At 44.8% G+C, this 9,815-nt stretch overlaps 1 protein-coding gene across 1 annotated transcript in view; it reads right to left on the bottom strand.

Annotated features, from left to right (window-relative positions):
- Window positions 1-7,278: 7,278 nt before the first annotated feature.
- The window catches only part of LOC110496749 (hippocalcin-like protein 1), a 72,818-nt gene continuing 70,281 nt past the window's right edge, over window positions 7,279-9,815 (bottom strand). Inside the window, exon 5 of the mRNA XM_036953599.2 lies at window positions 7,279-9,815. This exon is cut by the window's right edge and continues 1,186 nt beyond it. The gene's annotated coding sequence lies outside the window, so the exon portion shown is untranslated.

The raw sequence follows: 9,815 nt of genomic DNA on the forward strand, positions 1-9,815 counted from the left end.
GATCGTGACCTGTGACCTGTATAGTCCAGCTGGTTTTCTCAGTGCAGCGTTTATCTTGTGTATGTCTTTCCTTTACAAGAAGATCAGGCCCAGAGACCACGGCAGAGACTGTGAGGTTTTGGTCCTTCTCAGCCACCGTCCAGCCATAACTTACATAGAAGATCAGGCCCAGAGACCACGGCAGAGACTGTGAGGTTTTGGTCCTTCTCAGCCACCGTCCAGCCATAACTTACATAGAAGATCAGGCCCAGAGACCACGGCAGAGACTGTGAGGTTTTGGTCCTTCTCAGCCACCGTCCAGCCATAACTTACATAGAAGATCAGGCCCAGAGACCACGGCAGAGACTGTGAGGTTTTGGTCCTTCTCAGCCACCGTCCAGCCATAACTTACATAGAAGATCAGGCCCAGAGACCACGGCAGAGACTGTGAGGTTTTGGTCCTTCTCAGCCACCGTCCAGCCATAACTTACATAGAAGATCAGGCCCAGAGACCACGGCAGAGACTGTGAGGTTTTGGTCCTTCTCAGCCACCGTCCAGCCATAACTTACATAGAAGATCAGGCCCAGAGACCACGGCAGAGACTGTGAGGTTTTGGTCCTTCTCAGCCACCGTCCAGCCATAACTTACATAGAAGATCAGGCCCAGAGACCACGGCAGAGACTGTGAGGTTTTGGTCCTTCTCAGCCACCGTCCAGCCATAACTTACATAGAAGATCAGGCCCAGAGACCACGGCAGAGACTGTGAGGTTTTGGTCCTTCTCAGCCACCGTCCAGCCATAACTTACATAGAAGATCAGGCCCAGAGACCACGGCAGAGACTGTGAGGTTTTGGTCCTTCTCAGCCACCGTCCAGCCATAACTTACATAGAAGATCAGGCCCAGAGACCACGACAGAGACTGTGAGGTTTTGGTCCTTCTCAGCCACCGTCCAGCCATAACTTACATAGAAGATCAGGCCCAGAGACCACGGCAGAGACTGTGAGGTTTTGGTCCTTCTCAGCCAACGTCCAGCCATAACTTACATAGAAGATCAGGCCCAGAGACCACGGCAGAGACTGTGAGGTTTTGGTCCTTCTCAGCCACCGTCCAGCCATAACTTACATAGAAGATCAGGCCCAGAGACCACGGCAGAGACTGTGAGGTTTTGGTCCTTCTCAGCCACCGTCCAGCCATAACTTACATAGAAGATCAGGCCCAGAGACCACGGCAGAGACTGTGAGGTTTTGGTCCTTCTCAGCCACCGTCCAGCCATAACTTACATAGAAGATCAGGCCCAGAGACCACGGCAGAGACTGTGAGGTTTTGGTCCTTCTCAGCCACCGTCCAGCCATAACTTACATAGAAGATCAGGCCCAGAGACCACGGCAGAGACTGTGAGGTTTTGGTCCTTCTCAGCCACCGTCCAGCCATAACTTACATAGAAGATCAGGCCCAGAGACCACGGCAGAGACTGTGAGGTTTTGGTCCTTCTCAGCCACCGTCCAGCCATAACTTACATAGAAGATCAGGCCCAGAGACCACGGCAGAGACTGTGAGGTTTTGGTCCTTCTCAGCCACCGTCCAGCCATAACTTACATAGAAGATCAGGCCCAGAGACCACGGCAGAGACTGTGAGGTTTTGGTCCTTCTCAGCCACCGTCCAGCCATAACTTACATAGAAGATCAGGCCCAGAGACCACGGCAGAGACTGTGAGGTTTTGGTCCTTCTCAGCCACCGTCCAGCCATAACTTACATAGAAGATCAGGCCCAGAGACCACGGCAGAGACTGTGAGGTTTTGGTCCTTCTCAGCCACCGTCCAGCCATAACTTACATAGAAGATCAGGCCCAGAGACCACGGCAGAGACTGTGAGGTTTTGGTCCTTCTCAGCCACCGTCCAGCCATAACTTACATAGAAGATCAGGCCCAGAGACCACGGCAGAGACTGTGAGGTTTTGGTCCTTCTCAGCCACCGTCCAGCCATAACTTACATAGAAGATCAGGCCCAGAGACCACGGCAGAGACTGTGAGGTTTTGGTCCTTCTCAGCCACCGTCCAGCCATAACTTACATAGAAGATCAGGCCCAGAGACCACGGCAGAGACTGTGAGGTTTTGGTCCTTCTCAGCCACCGTCCAGCCATAACTTACATAGAAGATCAGGCCCAGAGACCACGGCAGAGACTGTGAGGTTTTGGTCCTTCTCAGCCAACGTCCAGCCATAACTTACATAGAAGATCAGGCCCAGAGACCACGGCAGAGACTGTGAGGTTTTGGTCCTTCTCAGCCACCGTCCAGCCATAACTTACATAGAAGATCAGGCCCAGAGACCACGGCAGAGACTGTGAGGTTTTGGTCCTTCTCAGCCACCGTCCAGCCATAACTTACATAGAAGATCAGGCCCAGAGACCACGGCAGAGACTGTGAGGTTTTGGTCCTTCTCAGCCACCGTCCAGCCATAACTTACATAGAAGATCAGGCCCAGAGACCACGGCAGAGACTGTGAGGTTTTGGTCCTTCTCAGCCATCGTCCAGCCATAACTTGAGATATTTTCTCAGTTTTTTTGACATTATTTATACCTGGGTTCAGTGTAGCTTACATATCGCAAATAAGTATTCCATCCATTCAGTTCTAGCCAGTGTTGATCAGCTACTGTTGATGGATGCAGTGTGTGTGTGTGTGTGTGTGTGTGTGTGTGTGTGTGTGTGTATGTGTAGCGCCATCCCTCGCTAGCTCCGTGCCCCAACACGCTCCTCCTCATCTTCATCATCACTCGGGCCCCGTCTCATCTCAAGCAAGTCCCAGCACCAACCTCTTCATCATCCTCAGCAGTACCAGAACCAGAGAGATGGGCAGCCTGACGGGAGGGGGGGGAGGGGGGGCAGTGTGGGGAATGAGTTCCTAGTGTTGTAGTTTAGTGTTGGACAATGTAGGACTAAGAGCTGTGGTGCTTGTTAACAGTGTGTGAACTGTAGTATTCCCTAACCAGAACATCCCTGGTCATCCCTACTGGGGCAAGAGGAACATGAGCTGCTGGAACAAGAGATCCAGCTTATTGATATTACGATGAACAATGGACACCCAGATACGGCTCCATGCCCCATCTATGAAACCCCTAATCCAGATACGGCTCCATACCCCATCTATGAAACCCCTGACCCAGATACGGCTCCATACCCCATCTATGAAACCCCTAACCCAGATACGGCTCCATACCCCATCTATGAAACCCCTAATCCAGATACGGCTCCATACCCCATCTATGAAACCCCTAATCCAGATACGGCTCCATACCCCATCTATGAAACCCCTAACCCAGATACGGCTCCATACCCCATCTATGAAACCCCTGACCCAGATACGGCTCCATGCCCATCTATGAAACCCCTAACCCAGATACGGCTCCATACCCCATCTATGAAACCCCTAACCCAGATACGGCTCCATACCCATCTATGAAACCGCTAACCCAGATACGGCTCCATACCCATCTATGAAACCCCTAACCCAGATACGGCTCCATACCCATCTATGAAACCCCTAACCCAGATACGGCTCCATACCCATCTATGAAACCCCTGACCCAGATACGGCTCCATACCCATCTATGAAACCCCTGACCCAGATACGGCTCCATACCCCATCTATGAAACCCCTAATCCAGATACGGCTCCATACCCCATCTATGAAACCCCTAACCCAGATACGGCTCCATACCCATCTATGAAACCCCTAACCCAGATACGGCTCCATACCCATCTATGAAACCGCTAACCCAGATACGGCTCCATACCCATCTATGAAACCCCTAACCCAGATACGGCTCCATACCCCATCTATGAAACCCCTAACCCAGATACGGCTCCATACCCATCTATGAAACCCCTGACCCAGATACGGCTCCATACCCGTCTATGAAACCCCTAACCCAGATACGGCTCCATACCCATCTATCAAATCCCTGACCCAGATACGGCTCCAAACCCATCTATGAAACCCCTAACCCAGATACGGCTCCATACCCCATCTATCAAATCCCTGACCCAGATACGGCTCCATACCCATCTATGAAACCCCCGACCCAGATACGGCCATCGTTCTACAACATAGAAGATCATAGTAAATACCAGGAAATCCCAGTGTCTATAATATTGTAATATATAATATTGTAATATATAATATATAATATTGTAATTAGCATAGTTGCTGTCACAAACTCCACCCACTTGTCACTGACCTGTTGGATATACATTTCCCAGCGACCATTTCTGTACTTAACAGCGTTCATATGATTTCAATTTGATCCCTTAAAAAAAAAAAAATGTTGGACAATATTTGATTTGTATTGATATTTGTTGTGGTCTACTTGTAGCTCTGATTTGTCGTGAAAATAAACTGTTAAAACACATCATTGTATCCGTGCTTGTGTGTGTGTGTGTCTGTTAAAACACCTCGTTGTATCCGTGCTTGTGTGTGTGTGTGTGTCTGTTAAAACACCTCGTTGTATCCGTGCTTGTGTGTGTGTCTGTTAAAACACCTCGTTGTATCCGTGCTTGTGTGTGTGTGTGTGTCTGTTAAAACACCTCGTTGTATCCGTGCTTGTGTGTGTGTGTCTGTTAAAACACCTCGTTGTATCCGTGCTTGTGTGTGTGTGTGTGTCTGTTAAAACACCTCGTTGTATCCGTGCTTGTGTGTGTGTGTGTGTCTGTTAAAACACCTCGTTGTATCCGTGCTTGTGTGTGTCTGTTAAAACACCTCGTTGTATCCGTGCTTGTGTGTGTGTGTGTGTGTCTGTTAAAACACCTCGTTGTGAGGGCTAATTATAAATATACAGGGCTGGACATGCCGATCAATGGAAGTCAGATGGAAATGAAAAGTAGATTTTTGCTGAGGTCTCAGGACTGATAGGGTTTATGAAAATGTCAACATTGTGTGTGTGTGGTGGGGGGTCAAGTCACCATTACTTCAGTTCTCTCTCTCTCTCTCTATATATATATATATACACAGTGCATTCGGAGGTATTCAACACAAAAAAAAGTGAAAACAGGTTTTGAGACATTTTTGCAAATTTAGATATAAAAAAAATGTAAATACATTATTTACATAAGTATTCAAACACTTTGCTATGAGGCTCAAAATTGAGCTCAGGTGCATCCTGTTTCCATTGATCATCCTTGACATGTTTCTACAACTTGACTGAAGTCCACCTGTGGTAAATTCAATTGATTGGACATGATTTGGAAAAGCTCACACCTGTCTATATAAGGTTCCACAGTTGACAGCGCATGTCAGAGCAAAGACCAAGTCATGAGGTCGAAGGAATTGTCCGTAGAGCTCTGAGACAGGATTGTGTCGAGGCACAGATCTGGGGAAGGGTACCAAAACACTTCTGCAGCATTGAAGGTCCCCGAGAACACAGTGGCCTCCATCATTCTTAAATGGAAGAAGTTTGGAACCACCAAGACTCTTCCTAGAGCTGGCTGCCTGGACCAACTGAGTAATTGGGGAGAAGGGTTTTGGTCAGGAAGGTGACCAAGAACCTGATGGTCACTCTGACAGAGCTCCTGAGTTCCTTTGTGGAGATGGGAGAACCTTCCAGGAGGACAACCATCTCTGCAGCACTCCACCAATCAGGCCTTTATGGTAGAGTTGCCAGACTGAAGCCACTCCTCAGTTAAAGGCACATGACAGCCCGCTTGGAGTTTGCCAAAAGGGACCTAACAACTCTCAGACCATGATAAACAAGATTCTCTGGTCTGATGAAACTAAGATTGAATTCTTTGGCCTGAATGCAAAGAGTCACTTCTGGAGGAAAGCTGGCACCATCCCTGTTTTTCAGCGGAAGGGACTGGGAGACTAGTCAGGATCGAAGGAAAGATGAACGGAGCAAAATACATAGAGATCATTGATGAAAACCTGCTCTGGGGTGAAGGTTCCAACCTTCCAACAGGACCACGGCCCTAAGAGACAGTTGCTGAGCAACGACCCTAAGCACACAGCCAAGATAATGCAGGAGTGGCTTCGGGACAAGTCTCTGAATGTCTTTTTTATTTATTTATATTTTACCTCTATTTAACCAGGCAAGTCAGTTAAAGAACAAATTCTTATTTTCAAATGACATCCTAGGAACAGTGGGATAACTGGTCTAGGAACAGTGGGTTAAACTGCCTTGTTCAGGGGCAGAACAACAGATTTTTACCTTGTCAGCTCAGGGATTCGATCATGCAACCTTTCGGTTACAAGTCCAACGCTCTAACCACTAGGCTTTGAGTGGTCCTGTCAGAGCCTGGACTTGAACCTGATCAAACATCTCTGAAGAGACCTGAAAATTGCTGTGCAGCAACGTTCCCCATCCAACCTGACAGAGCTTGAGAGAGCTTCTGCAGAGAAGAATGGGAGAAACTCCCCAAATACAGGTGTGCCAAGCTTGTAGTGTCATACCCAAGAAGACTTGAGGCTGTAATCGCTGCCAAAGGTGCTTCAACAAAGTACAGAGTAAAGGGTCTGAATACTTACGTAAATGTTATATTTCAGATTTTAAAAACAAATGTTGCTAAAATGTCAGAACCTGTTAACTTTGTCATTATATATTTGTATTACTTTATCAATCTGTGTATATATATATACATTATGCATGTATATGTATGTATGTATGTACAGTATGTCTATGTATGTATGTTTTGGCATCAAACTGGTGGCAGTTGTGACAGAAATCAGTAGTTGGAAGAGTTGCAGAGTTCATTGAAAATAATTCCATTGTTGATTAGATGCTTTTATCATTAATTAGGCTATTTATTTTTAACCACATGGTCCATGTACTAGAAACTTACGGACAATATAGACACAGCAAAAATGAATTAATAGTATATATGAATAACATTTTATTTTTTAATTATTCAAATCTAATTTACCAATGTTACGATAGATTGCCATAGATTTTCTGTTTAATTATCTAAATGACTGAAAATTCCTGAAAGGAATGACATGTTACCACACACACAGCAGTATCTTTCTCCACCTCCCTGAGTGGTATTAACAGTGAGCTCTGTCTTTGTCCAACACGTCGGAGAAAACAGAGAGATTTGCATTGAGTAGAACTAAAATTATTTTCAGTCATACGTAACACTGAATGTCATACGGAACACTGAATGTCATACGGAACACTGAATGTGTTCTATACATTTGTCATCTTTCATCATCTGCACGTTTTCCTCCTAATAAACTCTTAACCAGAATCATAATATTCCTTAAAATGACTTGTTTTAATACAACCAAAAGAAAAACCCAGACACGCACATGTTTGAAACACAGAAGGTATATTTGTCATCGATTTCGGTTCAAAACAGAACAATCCATCCTCAACTAGAGGTTGTCATGCAACAGAAACAAGGGAGGAAGAAAGAGTTGTTTATTTTTAATCTCGATCCAACTCAAGTTATTAGTTTGAGGCAGTTAGAACAGAAAAAGGTTAGGTAGGACGGTGTCGGGTAACTTTACCAAATTGTCCAGGTTTTTCCAGAAATACAAATTAGAAGAATTCCTGGAATAAGCAGGAAATCTGGGAATCTTTTTTTAAAATCAGGAGTTCTAGAAAACCTGGACATTTTGGGAACATTACCATAATTTTGCATTAGTGGAGAAGCAAATATTCCCCACCCAACCACCAGGGGGCAGTGACCCTGGAAGCACATCAAACCACCAGGGGGCAGTGACCCTGGAAGCACATCCAACCACCAGGGGGCAGTGACCCTGGAATCACATCCAACCACCAGGGGGCAGTGAACTGGGAGCCCATAGTAGAGGTGCAGTACACATTGTGGGAAACTAGGCGTGCATTTCAAATAATATCTCCTTTCTCCTGAAGTGTGCACTCGGTAACGCTTCATTTTAAGGGACTGTAATAAATAATTTATAAGGCATTTATAAAGTGTGTGTTCACCATGTATTAATCATTAATTAACCATTTACTAATCATCAGTAAGGTCTTTTTGCAGCCCCTAATATAAAGTGAAAGCCATTTATGTAATAAATACGATATAACATGGAGTGAGCGGTGTAATTTGTCACAACATGATGGACATGCTGTTGGTAGACATTCCAGCAGTACCTGGCGATAGAACCAACGCACAACACAGGATGTTTAAGGAACTATATATACACATGTTTGAATAACTAGCTTCCTGACATTCATTCATATATTTTTTATGTACATATTCTTGTTCATTCCTTTACACTTGTGTGTGTATAAGGTGGTTGTTGTGTGAAATTATTAGGTTAGATTACTCGTTGGTTAATACTGCATTGTCGGAACTAGAAGCACAAGCATTTCGCTACACTCGCATTAACATCTGCTAACCATGTGTATGTGACCAATAACATTTAATTTGATTTGACATTTACGCATGTGGGAGTCATGATTAATACATGGCGAGAAAACGGTTTATAAATGGTTTATAAATTGTTTATTAATAGTTTATAAATGGTTTATTAATGGTTTATTAATGGTTTATAAATGGTTTATTACCTACCCTTATACTAAAGTTTTACGGTGCGCTCATTCAGAGTCCTCTGGGCCTTGACTGTCACCAGTAGTGGAGTCTACAAGGTATAGGGCGTCACTTGGAATGCAACCTCTAAGTGATCTTTGCCTTAAAACAATTCCACTGTCTACTGTCTCGGTTAACACATTAAAAAGGAAGGTAGAACAGCACTGGGATAGAAATAATCAAGAACAGCACTGGGATAGAGATAATCAAGAACAGCACTGGGATATAGATCATCAAGAACAGCACTGGGATAGAGATAATCAAGTACAGCACTGGGATAGAGATAATCAAGAACAGCACTGGGATAGAGATAATCAAGACCAGCACTGGGACAGAGATAATCAAGAACAGCACTGGGATAGGGATAATTAAGACCAGCAGGGATAGAGATAATTAAGAACAGCAGGGATAGAGATCATTAATTAAGACCAGCAGGGATAGAGATAATATAGACCAGCAGGGATAGAGATAATCAAGACCAGCAGGGATAGAGATAATATAGACCAGCAGGGATAGAGATAATCAAGACCAGCAGGGATATAGGTAATCAAGACCAGCAGGGATAGAGATAATCAAGGTTAGCTGGGATAGAGATAATCAAGACCAGCAGGGATAGAGATAATCAAGCCCTTAGTGTGTTGTGCTCTGTGTCTGGCAGAAGGCAGGAGGGAGGGGGTTTGTCCCAAAGTGACACACGCGCACAAGAGTGCGCAAAGACGGCATGTCGGTGTGTCTTCTGTGTGCGGTCTGGTAGGCTGATGTAAGAGTGCTGCTGAAGAAAGTAGAGCTATGAAATGGAACTGTTTTGTGATGGGGGTTTTCGTGTGTTGTTTTGTGCACCATGCAGTGAGGCGTGTGACAACGTGGCTACTGTACTTCACCGCTCAGCGATGCGATAAAGTGTTAAAATAACTAACTTTAAATACTTATATGACATATTAATAATAAACAACACAAATGTATAATACTGTTAAAGTTTAAAGCCTGGACATGCACACAAACTGTACACACATGCACACAAAAAAAACATACACACACACACACACACACACACACATACATGCGTGCATACACTCGTGGAGGCTCAAATTATATGATGTGTTGCTACTGGTTTCATTGATCAAATGCATTATGGAATCACCTGATATAAATATTCTAGAATATTCCAATTTTTCCCTTCCAACGCCGAATTTTGGAATCTCCACATTCCATCTTGGACAGAGACGGACGGTTCCCAAAGACAAGTCCATGTCCATATGACAAGGAACAGTCCTCATTTCTTTCTTTTTC

The sequence above is a fragment of the Oncorhynchus mykiss genome, chromosome 18, assembly GCF_057628025.1.
Source record: "Oncorhynchus mykiss isolate SJ-2025 chromosome 18, ASM5762802v1, whole genome shotgun sequence".
Taxonomy (NCBI): Eukaryota; Metazoa; Chordata; class Actinopteri; order Salmoniformes; family Salmonidae; genus Oncorhynchus; species Oncorhynchus mykiss.